Source organism: Periplaneta americana, chromosome 3 (genome assembly GCF_040183065.1).
Source record: "Periplaneta americana isolate PAMFEO1 chromosome 3, P.americana_PAMFEO1_priV1, whole genome shotgun sequence".
Classification (NCBI taxonomy): Eukaryota; Metazoa; Arthropoda; class Insecta; order Blattodea; family Blattidae; genus Periplaneta; species Periplaneta americana.
This window is the reverse complement of record NC_091119.1, coordinates 101,742,593-101,756,849: the sequence shown is the minus strand read 5'-3', so window position 1 is coordinate 101,756,849 and position 14,257 is coordinate 101,742,593. Positions and strand designations below refer to the sequence as shown.

The window sequence follows — 14,257 nt, the reverse complement described above, 5'->3', positions numbered from 1 at the left end:
TAGAACAGCTGCAAATGGTAGAATTGTTATTTCTCTCTATGTGGATATAATACCAACGTTCAAAGATCATTTTCTTTGATGAATAGTCAGTGGATACAAGAAAGAAACAAATTACGGTATCACTTAAGTTAGTAAACACATCTGCAGATAGAGTATAATATGGTAAATGTAAATTGCAGTTAGCTTCACAAACTCATCCTTCCTTCTCTTCACAGTTCTGAGAAGTATGAGAGGTTCTGTGACGGTGATATACAGACATGAATGGTGTGGTGCTAAAATAAATGGTAATAATGTAAATTGCATGCCAAATAATGTGCTAGATAAGATAAAATGTATTACTGAAGTGGCCAGTCTCATCCACATTAAGTAAACAAGTGATATTAATTTGAAAAATAAATTATAAGTTTCTTATAAATTCCTACGTTTTTTCCTGTCGATCAAATTGACATGTGAATCATGTACTGGTTTCTTTGTTTCTTCATTATGGCAACCCTAGTTTTAACAAGTTTCTATTGTTATGACATTCGTAATGAGAAATAAGATCAATTAGTATTATTTTCATTTAAAACGCCCCTGTATTCGACTGCATGATATTTAGAGTGCAAGTTCCCTATGAGCTTGAAATTTCCAAGATAGTAATTTATCCTAATATTAAAATTAAATACCAGTCCTAGGGAAAATGTCTGATTTCAGTAAAGGCATATTATATCCCTCGTTTTTACATCTTGATCCCTTGTTTTCTTGTTGTTTAGTTAACTGTCTGAAGACAGGTCACAAGTGATACCGACAAGGCACCACCTATGAAGCAACTAAGCCAGGAGATAATGGGTAGGTGGCTAATTATATCCTTTAATTGTTCTATTTTTTGTTTTAGAAAATTGTTCATTAGCTTTTTTTTCCAGAATTCATCAAATTGTTGGAGGATAAATTTTACATAATGGGATCTACACAAGTGGAATCTAATTTATGAGAATTATATCTTGAAATATTGTTCCTCTCCAATGAAGTGTTGCTATGAGACTATATTGCATGGTACATTATTGGAAACATAACTTTTCGGCTTGGTATCACTGCCGTGTGTTGAATTCTTCTGATTTTTAATTTCTATCAGAGCTAGATGAGATTTTGTTTTGAAGTATTTGAGAATATGTTGAGGAATCGACATTTTCAAACAAATGTTTGACCTCATAAAATGGTATATTATGTTAAATCATTATATTTCAGGAAATCAGAATAGGCCTACATTTTGTCATCAGAATTATGGTTTTTCTTTCCATTTGCAGTTACTTGGTTTTGATTAGTAGACCTACAATGATCATATTCCCTGTCGGACAGCTTGTAAATTAATATTTTTTGCCAAATATTTTTTAACCTTTAACATATTTACTGAATGTTCCTCAGGGAATAGAGTGTAAAGCAGCAAGACTTAATAAACCAATACACATCTCTATTTTTCGGCTTTAGTGTTGCCCCCATCTAGTGTCAAAAGATTCTATTAATATGAAAACTGTAACTCCACTGCCACCTGGCAAGTGAAATTCTAACTATTTACTCAGGTGAAAGCTTTTGATAGGTTAGGCTCTAGACGCAAGTTGTGCGACATAGTTGCCTAAGCAACAAACAAACATGGCATATGAAGAGTTAGACCTGAAGTCCATTCATAACATGTTTGAAGATAACAGTGATGCTGACAAAGATTATCAACCCAATTATGGTGATCTGACTTCATCAGGTAAGTAATTTTTGTAATAAGTATATTTTAATGGATGATTTCTTATTTTGGTTATTTGTAAGAAGTCGTCGCTGAACGATTCACATCGTTTATAGTTCACTTCTATTGTTACACAACAAGATGGATGCACTGAACGATTCACATCATTTATAGTTCACTTCTGTGAACGATTCCATTGTCTATTGTTACACAACACACTAAACCTGGAGTAATTTAAGCTTATTAATCAAATAAATAATTCTACTTACGGTTTTTTATATGCTCACCTGTATGTAATTTCTATTTTATACTTATTTCATTGTTATTTTCCATCCAAAGATCATTAAGAACGATGAATATTATTTAATATCTCCTATCTTTCTTCAAATAGTGTTCATATGCCATGTTAATTTTCATTTGTTTTCATAAGTTAACAATGATGCACATTGGAAGCAACATATAAGAAATTATTTTCCTACACAATCCACGCTATATTCACGTTGTTTTGAAATGATTAATCGAAGATGGCTTGCTTATTGTTTATTACACGCACATTTGTATGTAATTTCTATTCCATACGTTTTTCTTCTATCCCCCGATCATTAAGAATGGTGAATATTGTTTATGCTTGTTTCCTGTATTTCTTAAAATAATGTTATGTGGCATGTTAGTTTTTATTCGTCGTTATTTACGTAAAAATGATGCGCCAAAAAATAAAAAATAATAATAATTTCGTCCTCACTCCACATCCTATTTATTCACATTTGTTTTTCAGTGATTTATTAAAGAATGTACCGGTATTTAAAATACTAATAATTTAGAAACATGTTACATAAATCATCCTTGTGCCAAAACAGAATGCTCCCTGGACCAAACTGTCGTATTTTGCAGTGGTCATCAGTACTCGCTGAAATGGGTAATAATAGTATAATAAAATAATGTTGTACGTAGCATTTAGAAACATGTTACATAAATCATCATTGTGCCAAAAGAGAATGCTCCCTGGACCAAATTATTGTATTGTGCAGTGGTCGTCAGTACTCGCTGAAATGGGTAATAATATAATATAATTGTTTTGCACGTAGCAAGCGGGGTATTGGGGCTGCAAACCCCGATGATGATCCGACGTGTAGCACATGATGTAAAAAGCGGGGTATCGGGGCTGCAAGTCCCGATGATGATCCGACGTGTAGCACATGATGTAAAAAGCGGGGTATCGGGGCTGCAAGCCCCGATGATGATCCGACGCGTAGCACATGATGAAAAAAGCGGGGTATCGGGGCTGCAAGCCCCGATGATGATCCGACGTGTAGCACATGATGTAAAAAGCGGGGTGTCGGGCACTTAAAAGTGCCTTTTGGAAAGCATGGTGATGCGCATTTGACAAACCCAGTGTACGTACTTGCTAATAATCCCTTTTTATTTGTCGTTATTTACGTAAAAATGATGCGCCAAATAATAATAATAATTTCGTACTCACTCCACTTCCTATATTCACATTTGTTTTTCAGTGATTTATTAAAGAATGTATCGGTATTTAAAAGACTAATAATTTAGAAACATGTTACATAAATCATCCTTGTGCTAAAAGAGAATGCTCCCTGGACCAAATTATCGTATTTTGCAGTGGTCGTCGGTACTCGCTGAAATGGGTAATAATATAATATAATATAATTATGTTGTACGTAGCAAGATCGATTATTCAATTGATAGGATATTTTATGAGGTTGTCATGACTGAGGTATCTATTGTCAATTGCTTTTATTTGTCAGAAGGCCTTGACTGACGGGTATATAAGGACTGGCGCTCTTACGGGTGGAGGTCGGGGTTTGGGACGGCTCACAAGTAACAAGAGGAGAAGGGATAGAGACATCTAGTATTTTAAAGATTTATGTCGTTCACTAGATGAGTTGATTCAACTAACCTGGAAATAATGTGAATCGTTCAGCGACGACTTCTTGTAAATAACCCTTATTTTTAATTGTATTTTTTGCAAAGTTTATATAATGTGATGCTTAGGCAAGTTTGTCTCTTACATTTTTTCAAAACCTATAAGAAATGCAGAGGGTTAGGCACTATTTTTGTTGGATATTTTCAGTTAATATTTTATAATGTAAGCAAGTTTAGCTCTATTTGCATGCATATGAAACATAATTAAAGGTAGTATTTTACGAAATCAAATCTATTAAAATCCCTTGATGAGGTTGGTTTGGCAAGCTTAGTGCTAAGTACGAATAATTGTTGTTGTTTGGCTAAAATTTACAGCTTATGTCACCACATGTACCATTTTATTTTGTCATTTTAGATGACTATAGAGTTCGAAATGGCATGCCTTCTCAATCATATCAACAATTTTCTCCCACAGACAACCAAAGTTCTTACACTCTATAGTGACAGCTGTGGAGGGCAGAACAGCTCTCTTCTTATCTTACGTATTGCCAAAACCATCCAATCCTTCAAGTGATCAATCAAAAATTTTTAATTCCTGGCCACAGTTTTGATATCTGTTATAGACTTTGGAGTCATCGAGAGGTCTAAACGCTATCACGAAGTATATGTTCCTGAAAAGTGGGAAAGAGTAATAGCTGATGCGAAGAAAAGAAATCCAAAATTTCAGGTCCATCGTATGACTAGCGAACTATTATATAGTTCAGATACTTTAGAAAATGAAATAACAGACAGAAAGATATCAGAAAATAAACAAAAAGTGGAATGGCTCAAGATTCGATGGTTACAGTTTCGGAAAGATGAACCCAAGAATCTTTTCTACAAAACATACAGTGTGTCTGACTGCATAGATTTTGATGTGGTTGATATAGCACGGAAAGGGCTCTGAGGGCGCCCATCGCGAAATTTTTCTCAGAAATTGAACCTCCTGTATCCCAGAGGTCGGCCAATCACGAAAGAGAAGAAGAAAGATTTAATGTCACTACTCAAATATATCCCTCCAATTTACCACCATTATTACCGAAATCTGAAAGTAGGAGGAGAAGGTTTCAACAATCCAGACTTGGAAGCAACTGACAGGGTTAATGAATAAAGAGTTCCATATTTTTCTTTGTGTTCCAAAGATTTATAGTTCGTAACTTTGTTAATTAGTCCAATAAATCGGGCATCATACCACTGACCTGCAATGATTTTAATGTCTTATACTTTTGAACCTAACTTGCATATCCCACTTATTTGGGTTTTAAATTTTTTTTACGAGGGCCAAACTTGCCTAACATTGCCTATGCCACATGTTTGGGCTTGAAATATAATTTGTTTTAGGGCTAAACTTGCCTATCATTCGTTTTACAGTTAACACATTTCTGGGTTAATGATATTTTTCAACTTACTTTTTTACATGAACTAGATACATACTAGATTACGGTAAAAGAGAAATAATTTTCTTTTGACATGTGATTATTTAAAAAAATGACGTCCAAATTTAGACTTGAATAACTCTTTTCAGTGTAATTGTGGTTTAGGCAAGTCTGGCACTGAGCCACTCAACTTGTGTTAGGTGATTAGCATAAGTATTAAATATTGTATATCTGTATATATTGTATTGTTATATTACAGAACAACTATTTTAATTACTTATTAACATATTTATTACGAGGCTTATAATTTATTGTGTCAATTTCTCTGGGAATTTTTGAGACAAACATAAATAACAAAAAGTATGAAGACTCATCTAGTTAATACTGCTTCATCCATGATTTTAAACATGTGAGTGCATTCACATGCTCCAAATTAAGTGCCGCTCTATGTTTAGTAACAATGTTTCCTGCATCACTAAACACGAAAAAACTTTTTTTCTGTCAAGCACTTCTCCACGATCGTTTAATTTAAATCCTAACATTTCACCAAGTTTGCCTCTCAAATTCTCATATGATATAATGGAGTTTACACTTTTCACAAACCACAGAAAACTGATTTTTTTTTTTCTTTTTCAAACTAAACACACAACCTTCATATACCAACTCAGTACAGAAACTGCAACTGCAAAAGTACAATGGTCGAAACAGAAGACTGGCCCCTGTTGTAATTGAATTGCCAGATTTTAAAAAGAGAAGAAGGTAGTTATGCTCTCACTTGCACACAGTATAGACATGGCTATTTTGAAATGGATGAGGGAGACAAGCCCAGAAAAGTATGTATTTCATATGCTAGGAAGATGAGCTATCAACAAGGTGGAAGTTTTCTTGGAAAACCATAAAACTTAATAAGGATTTCGCATTGTGTTTCAACTTTCAATAGAGGTAGACTAGGTCACTGTCCTCATATTTGCATCTCTTTCTGAAGTGTTTGTGCAAAGATTTTCCCTACACTACCTGCTTTGCAATAAAAAAAATAACAGTATTATTGTGCTTTTTAAGTAAGCAATTTCCGAGAGAGGAATATCAATTAAATATTTTTGATCGATTAATCTTACAACAGAAATTGATCAATTAATTGATTAGAGTAATCGTTTAAATCCCACAACACTAGTTTTAAGCCCATATAGCGACCGAACAATGAACAAATGCATTTGCTGACTGAATTCGGAACATGTGGACGTACAGCGAAGGTAAACCAGTCATTTGGTTTGCTTTGTATGTGATCCATTGCTTGTCAGTACATCAAAGGAAATTGGTATTCACTGTGGATGGGATTTGTCACTTTTTTGTAGTTTGTTGTTTCACAAACCAGTACTAGTATATCAAAACTGGAATGGATTGAAGAAGATGTCATCAACAAAGGGCCATATTTACGCATGGACCAACATGAGCCATGGCACTGGATGGCAAATTTTTGGGATTAGTACCATACTCAAGCTGTGAAAATTTGAGAAATTTTATACACATGTGCATTTATGACAAACATTTTACATTAATTTTATATATCCGAACAATAGGTATTTTATACTATATGCGAACAGGATGTAATTAATTAACTAATTAGTAAAAGGTAGTAAGGTTGTCTGATTATAATATACAAGCTTTATTTCACATGTGCGTCACATAATTAAAGCTTGTAAGTTACCGTACTTATTTTTACATGGCAGCTCATAACATCTTAAAGCAAAATAATACTTGTTCTATGCAAAAATTGGTAACTTATTGGTTAAATACCTGAAATTTTATTATTATTATTATTATTATTATTATTATTATTATTATTATTATTATTATTATTATTATTGTTATTATCAGTTGAAATGAACTAGTACACAAGTTACAGGTTTAAAATGACTGTCGGCAGTTGTTAAATTATGAAGTTTTAAGTTATTACTATTATTAAGTTCGGATATGAAAAGAATTGAGGCTGAATATAGAAAACAGTGAAAACTTAAAATAATTAGAAAAGAAACAAAAAGTGCTTATGTTGTAAGACACAGTTGTTCAAAATGAGACTGAGGTATTCTTTCAAAAACTGATGTGAGTACATCGTCACTGTTATGTGATACATCTTCTAAACTAACAATAAGTACAATAATGAAAGTGAAATGAATGTCAGTAGTGATCAGCACCCATGTAATTAAAATAATGACTGATGAGTATGGAAATGAAATAAGTAAAATTAGATCCAGCATTCTGAGCAATGAATGAAGTAACTATTTCACCAGTCAAGGAGTGAAACAACAAGCCCCTCTAGAAGATCGCTGAATATACTGTAATACATTACTGACATTTAAAGTTATATTTAATTTTATTTCTTTTGTATTATTTTCTCTTTTTACTAATTAATTCTATTTGAATATTGATTATTCGATTCTCTGTTTTCATTTTGACTAATTTTCATATATCATTATTTATGTAGAGGGGGCAACATTTCTTTAGTTGCCTGAGGTGACAGAAATTATAAATACAGTCTGCATCAACCTTATTGAATTATTTCGGGACCAGGAAATTTTTGGAAAAATCATGGAACTCGGCTGTTTGGAAACTTCGAATAAATACATAAAACTTGTATACGAATCCTCTGTTGCCAGATATTGAAGTGTTAGTGCTAATCTTTCATGAACAGGTATTGCTTCTCACCAGTCTGTCTTTCTTGCAAAGTGTTAGCCTATTTTGCATAGTAACATTTCAAAGTCTGTTGCTGAAATTCGACAGAAGTTTTAAAACTATCCCATTGAATTTAACGTAAGTAATTAAACAAGTCAATGCTTCTATTCTATACCAATTGCGACTTTTGTATAGTGTAATCTATCACAATCACCCTTTATTTTTCAACTTAATTTTTGTTAGACAGCCCATAATAACTGCTGCACTTACTATAATAAATCATCTACCATTATTGCGAATAACCAGCAAACACGAATGTTCCCTGACCATTTGCTGATTATTTGTATGTTGCTCCAAACAGTGAAAGTTTGCTTCATCACTAGTTCATTGTTTGTTCCCTATGTGTGTATGCACTTTTATTGATGTCACTAATGAGGTTCAGACCTGTCTTCGGACAGTTGATAAACAAACAAATGTAAAGTAAAATATTGATGTTTGCATTAAGGAACACACTCGGGACAATTCTAAAGAGGCAGAAGGCTTCCATGAACAGTTCAATACTCGCAGTGCAGAATATGTGGAAGAAATCTTGTCACCTCACTTTGGTGGCATATTGCGGTTTGTGAAGGAAGGTGAAGTGCTGGTTGACAAGGGACAAGCAGATGAACTGAAAAATCATGAAAGTGAGTATCTTTGTTGCATATCATTTGATTTTGTTACTGCCACTATAGATATTCGATACTTCCAACATGTTGTTATGGCTGGTTCTACCGGTCATCAGTTTTGTTATGATCAGTTCTGACACCAAAATTATTGTGGCTCTACTTGTGTAATCAGAAAGGTAATGGTCGAGCTATTATCTTAGATTGGTACTGCGTTTACAGGACAGGATCTTATTAAGTACCTGACAGTGGCACTGTCATCAACTCTTTTGAAACTCATTCTCGGAAGTCTTATTTAATAACATGCAAAATTATGATAAACAATCATGCGAGTCATACAAACGCTTCATAAGTTGATCTGGAGCTGTCGAGATTTCCTAGCACGAATCTGTTGACCACTGACGATGAGTCTTTCAACATATTACAACTTTTCTTCCTCTCGATGAATAAAATTGCTAGATTACAAAGCCTTGTGCTTGACATGGCTGTCTTGGTATAAGTTTTTATTCGTCATGATGCAGAAAAATTCCTTTCTGCGGATGCAGTCGTGATGGGACAGATCAGTAGGCCTATAATTTGTAAAACTTGGAGTAGTTCCTGGAATGCCAAACCTATGCTTATGTTCTGTAGTTTAGAATATAGGTCACACACATGTTTTGATTTAATACTCACAGGGAACACTTTCTCTAGAAGTTCCTTGTTTATGTTTAACACAAAATTTGAAGATCCATACAAGTCAGCCAGTTCTGGCAGCATCTTGAAGTTCATGAAATCAGAAGACTTTGGATCACCAACTGATACTGCTTCGCAGAAAACAGAATTTTCTTCAAACCATCTTTTCATTTCTGATATGACAATATCAAGTATATTATATAAACTTGCTGTCAGCAAAATCTTATCTTGTTGTTCTGAATCGTAACTTTTCAGCATAGCGTCACCATCATCAGTAACGAAATAGTCTCTTACCAGAGACTGAGGTGATTGATTTAATTTAATTATGGTTTATTTAACGACGCTCACAATTGCAGAGGTTATATGAGCATCGCTGGTGTGCCAGAATTTTGTCCTGTTCTTTTACATGCCAGTAAATCTACTGACATGAGCCTGTGGCATTTGAGGTGATCAATGATTTCTTTTTTTCTTGTGCAGAGACACTGATTCCGAAAACTTCTGTCATACAAACAGCACTAGAATAAAATTCTTCGAATTTTTCTCCGTTTCGGAGCTTTGAAAAGTTTTCTATCATTGCCTTAATGAGGGACGAACATTTACTAATATCCATTTTTGAAGACTGAGGTGCTTCCGATAATGAATTTGCAAGAGCAAGAACATGGTCTAAATAAACCAAATAAAATAAGGTGTCTTAATTATTGCTCTGGATTCATGGTTTATTTTTGATGTTGAGTGTTTTCCGTAAAAAAAAAAAAACTAAAAATTCATAAATTTTTTTGGGCCCAGGCCCACCTGGCCCACCCGTTGGCTGTGCCACTGATGACAATTTCATTACTTTTTGCACTGTTGAGTAAGAATGCAATGATTATTTTTTGCACTAAAGTAAACAAGGTCTTATTTGCAGCTTGTTTCATGGACATTCTTTCAGGCTTGTGTTAGTTGTTCCAGATGTTGTCTTAAAATTAAGTCATAAGTGAAATGGAGGTATCAGAAATAACAGAGAATATAGCTATGCAGAATGCTAGTACAAAGAAAATAAAATTTTTTGATGTACTTCTAACTCATCAAAAAGAATACAGATCATGAGTCAAATAAATTACAGAAGACGCTTGTTTAAGTGTTGAGGATTGAGATGTTCTCAGAATATTTTACTTATAGAAAGTAGTAGATTAATGAGTGAATGAAATCCAATGGCTTCCTGTGCTACATAGAATGCTCACCTGACAGGACATCATTGTAAATATTATGAGGTCAGCATAAGTTTTGAGTATTTCAGAAGTGACGCATGTATTTGCGATAAATTTAGAACCAATATATCTCAACTTGAATTAGAAATAAACAACTATAAAGATGCAACTCAGGTACACAATTTGAATAGGCAAAAACGACAGCGACTCAAAATGAACTACATAAGAGGAAAAGAGATACTTTGTATGAGGTAAAGTGTTCTGAATGTTTGGATACCTTTCAAGTCCAGAACGGTTTCGAACAAAGCGCATGATGAAGTATGCTTAATGTTGTGGTATTCCTGTTTTGAAATTTTGCCTGACTCTATGCGTGAATTCAATATGTTCTATGAATCCTGCTGATGACAGAATAACAAATTTTATTGTGATTCGATTTTTCCATTTCTTAGTGCATATAGTGAAGAAATTTTGTTTGTTGGCAACATTTCCAATAAGAGGCCATTCGTACCTCAAGTGCAATAATAATGTAGAATTTATAAACCAGAAGATAAGATGTGAGTTTCCTGATGACTATGTGACATGAGATTGCTAATCCTAGGAAGGAACCTGAACCATTCTTCATAGTTGATTACAAGATAGAAGAAGTACTTACGGATGGGGAGAATTTCTGAATAGCTACTGCAAAAAGAAAGCCCTTTCGCCTAGAGGTCCATTGCAATCTACAATGTAAAATAAGATACCGTACTAAAAATATGTTCCTGATTATCATCAAGCGGATGATATGAAAGCTATATAGTGAGTTTCTATTTTATTTGTCAAAATTATTTTATCTTTAATTTTATTTATAGCATTTTAATTTCAAATGCTATTAAACATCCAAATTAGTCTATAATAGCCATTTTCTAACATTATTTTAATTATATTTCAAGCCACTAAAAAGAAATCAGAAGAAGAACAATGGGAAAGAGTTGAAAATGTTCAACTGCTTTATATGATGACATATTTCAAGTCCTGCACTGTGACGTTGTGGTCTCAGACGTTCTGCCTAAGACTCGCATTACAGAATGCGTGCTGGTTTGAGTCCTCATGGGGAAAGAAATTTTCTCGTGAAATTTCGGCCAGTGTATGGGACCGGTGCCCACCCAGTATCATGATGCACTTGGGGAGCTATGATAGGTAGCGAAATCCGGTTGCAAAAGCCAGCTATAATGGCTGGGGGATCATCATGCTAACCACACGGTACCTCCATTCTGATTAGATGATCGTCCACCTGTGTTTCGGCATGTGGACGTGAGGCCAGCAACTGGCTGGTCGGCCATGAGCTGTAGCGCCAAGGATTATTAGATTTGAAAACGGCAACATTCAATGACTTTCAAATAAAGAAGCAGTTCTGCAGTCCTGCAGTACAAGACCAATGAAAGGAAAAGGAGAATTATATTTTGAAATTATGTATAAAACGATCAAAAGCAAATTAAATGTCTGAGGTAGAAGTGGTGTTTCACTATAATGCACGCTGTATTCCATGTATCTCGAAGATTCATATTTGGAACTTGATCGTTCTTATTTTGAAGTTTACACATTGTTTGTTTATATTGCATTTTCCATTGTTGCCATCCAAATTTAGAACAAAATGGCATTGTATAATTAATAAGAAATAATCGTTCTTTACATTCCACCACGTCAATTTCTATTATATACACATATAACTAAATACTAAAACTTTAAAATTAGTTTTTTTTCGAAACTTTCTGAAATGGACCTTGATCGTTATTCCTGTGTACCCTTCAAATGTTAACAGAAAATGAGAGAATTGAAATTCCGATGATAGGATTTGGTGACACAAAGCATAGACCTATACAACAAGAGGTATGCCACCTATTTCTGAATCCTCTCATTTTTCCTGATGAGTGATGACTGGAACTTGAGAGCTCAAAATTTAGTAAACATAGCCAGTCCTAATGACTGTATATTTTGCAAAATGTTCTGAAAGGTTAAAAGTTTATATCTTCTTTCCAGAAAAAGCATTGGCACTTGTTCAGTCTTTCTCTGCGGGATGGAAACGATCTTTGAAGGAGTTGAATCGAGAGATCCTGGCTTCATTTCCCAATTTGGTGAGTGGTTCCTCACTTCTGCAGTTGGCTCTCACCCAGTTGGTACAGTATTATCACCGTTTCCAAAAATTATTAACAGCAAATGCTCGTGCGCAGCTGACGAATATTCATCACATGAAGGTGGAGCTAAAGAAATACAAGACAAATTTCTGAATATATATTATGGCTGCTGTGATAGGTAAATGAGGGAATAGTTTCATGAAGAGCTTAATATATTTAAGTTAGGAATATTTGACTTTTTAAAATTAATATATTTAAATATTTGTTAGATCTGAATTGTGTATATATAGTCACTGTTTAATTAATCATATATGAACAATTAATGTGTTGATATAATTTTTGTTTTAGTGTTTGAATGCTAGATATCCATTCACAGTAATGTGGTTCAGATGTTATTTATGAATTATTTACAAAAATGTGAACAAGATTTAAAATTGGAATCATATCATAGTTGAGCATTCTTCTCAAATCACGTGCGACAATCATACTGCTTTTGTGGTGCTTCAGTTTGTAGAAGTTGTACCAGTTAGTGTCTGCAAGAGACAACAAGACATTAAAAATTTCGTCTTATTTCATATGAAAAACTAATCTCAAGATCTGTGCTAAAATGCTTAAGCAGTTAAAACATGAATGGGTGGGAGGGGAGAACAGAGAATATTTTTTAACAAGATGGAACAAACACGACAGCCTCCTCCTACATTGGCAAATATCGAACTTCGTTGTACTTGACAAACTTGAATCAAACATAGCGCCTATAATGCACAATGCTAATACCAACTGTATTAAATGAATGTAGTGTAGCAAGTTTTTAACAACATATGCAGGATGTAAAAAGAAAGTTACAAGCCTTGGTGGTAGGTAAGTGCATACTACGTGATCATATTTTGTTAAAGGAACCCATGTCCAGAAACACTTTGTTTACATGCTAGCATCTCTGAAATGTGGAAGAAAACATAGGCAGTACAGATCACAAAAACTAGGAAAGAAGTTGAAAAGGCAATTGAAATACTGTAAGTAAACATTATTTTAATCAACTACAGAAGATGCTCCAAATGGCTGCCACCAACTTCGATACATTTTGTGCATCTCCTGTTATGTCATGTCGAACTCTTGGAAATATTCTTGGCATATCTCGGATGACTCCAGCTGCTACCTGAATTCGTGCCATAAGATCTTGTTGTGTCTCCATGGGAGTCTCGGTTTCCATGTACAAAGAAATCCAATGGTGTCAGGTCAGGTGAGCGAGGGGGCCAGACTTTTGGGGATGGGTCTCTGGACATGGGTGCAATTTTAATTTTAATTGTCTTTTTTACTGTACTTCTTTCCTAGTTTTTGTGATCCATACTGCCTATATTCTCCTCCACATTTCAGAGATGTTAGCATGTAAACAAAGTGTTTCCAGACATGAGTTTATTAACAAAATATGATCACGTAGTATGCACTTACCTACCACCGAGCCTTGTAGCATGTATTTTTTTACACCCAGTATAGTGGAGGGGTATAAGTTCATATATCCTAGTCCGTAAGATTTTAAATGAAGGAACAGCATGACTACTGAGCATGTACAGGTTATGAGTGAGAGGTGTTTTGTCTGAATCTGTGGCAGAGAGCCTGTGCAAAGTCACCATTTCAAGATGTATGACGTAACTCTGTAACTTGTCTCAGGTCGGTTCTACAACAAGTGTCCTAATAAACTTTTTTGTTCCTAATAAGATAAAGAATAAAAAGGGTAAGGGTATATTGTTTATACCTTTCATAATTTCTGCGATATTGCTGAATGTGTGGAAACTAATTTAATTATCATCATACTCGTTGTCATCATCATTTTCAGGGATTAAGCCTTGCATGGCCAGTTCCAAATGTCATGAATTAGAATTGTTGTACCCACCTCTTCTTAAGTCGGCCAACATATCTTCTATCCTTATAATTTAATGTTAAT

At 34.2% G+C, this 14,257-nt stretch overlaps 1 long non-coding RNA gene across 2 annotated transcripts in view; it reads left to right on the top strand.

Moving 5' to 3' along the window:
* LOC138696337 (uncharacterized) overlaps positions 1-12,849 on the top strand; it is a 39,624-nt gene extending 26,775 nt beyond the window's left edge. For both annotated transcript variants that reach the window (XR_011331341.1, XR_011331340.1), the window contains exons 2-4: positions 753-828; positions 8,192-8,369; positions 12,224-12,849. This is a non-coding gene — a long non-coding RNA (uncharacterized lncRNA). The remainder of the gene's footprint in view (positions 1-752; positions 829-8,191; positions 8,370-12,223) is intronic.
* The last annotated feature ends 1,408 nt before the right edge of the window (positions 12,850-14,257 follow it).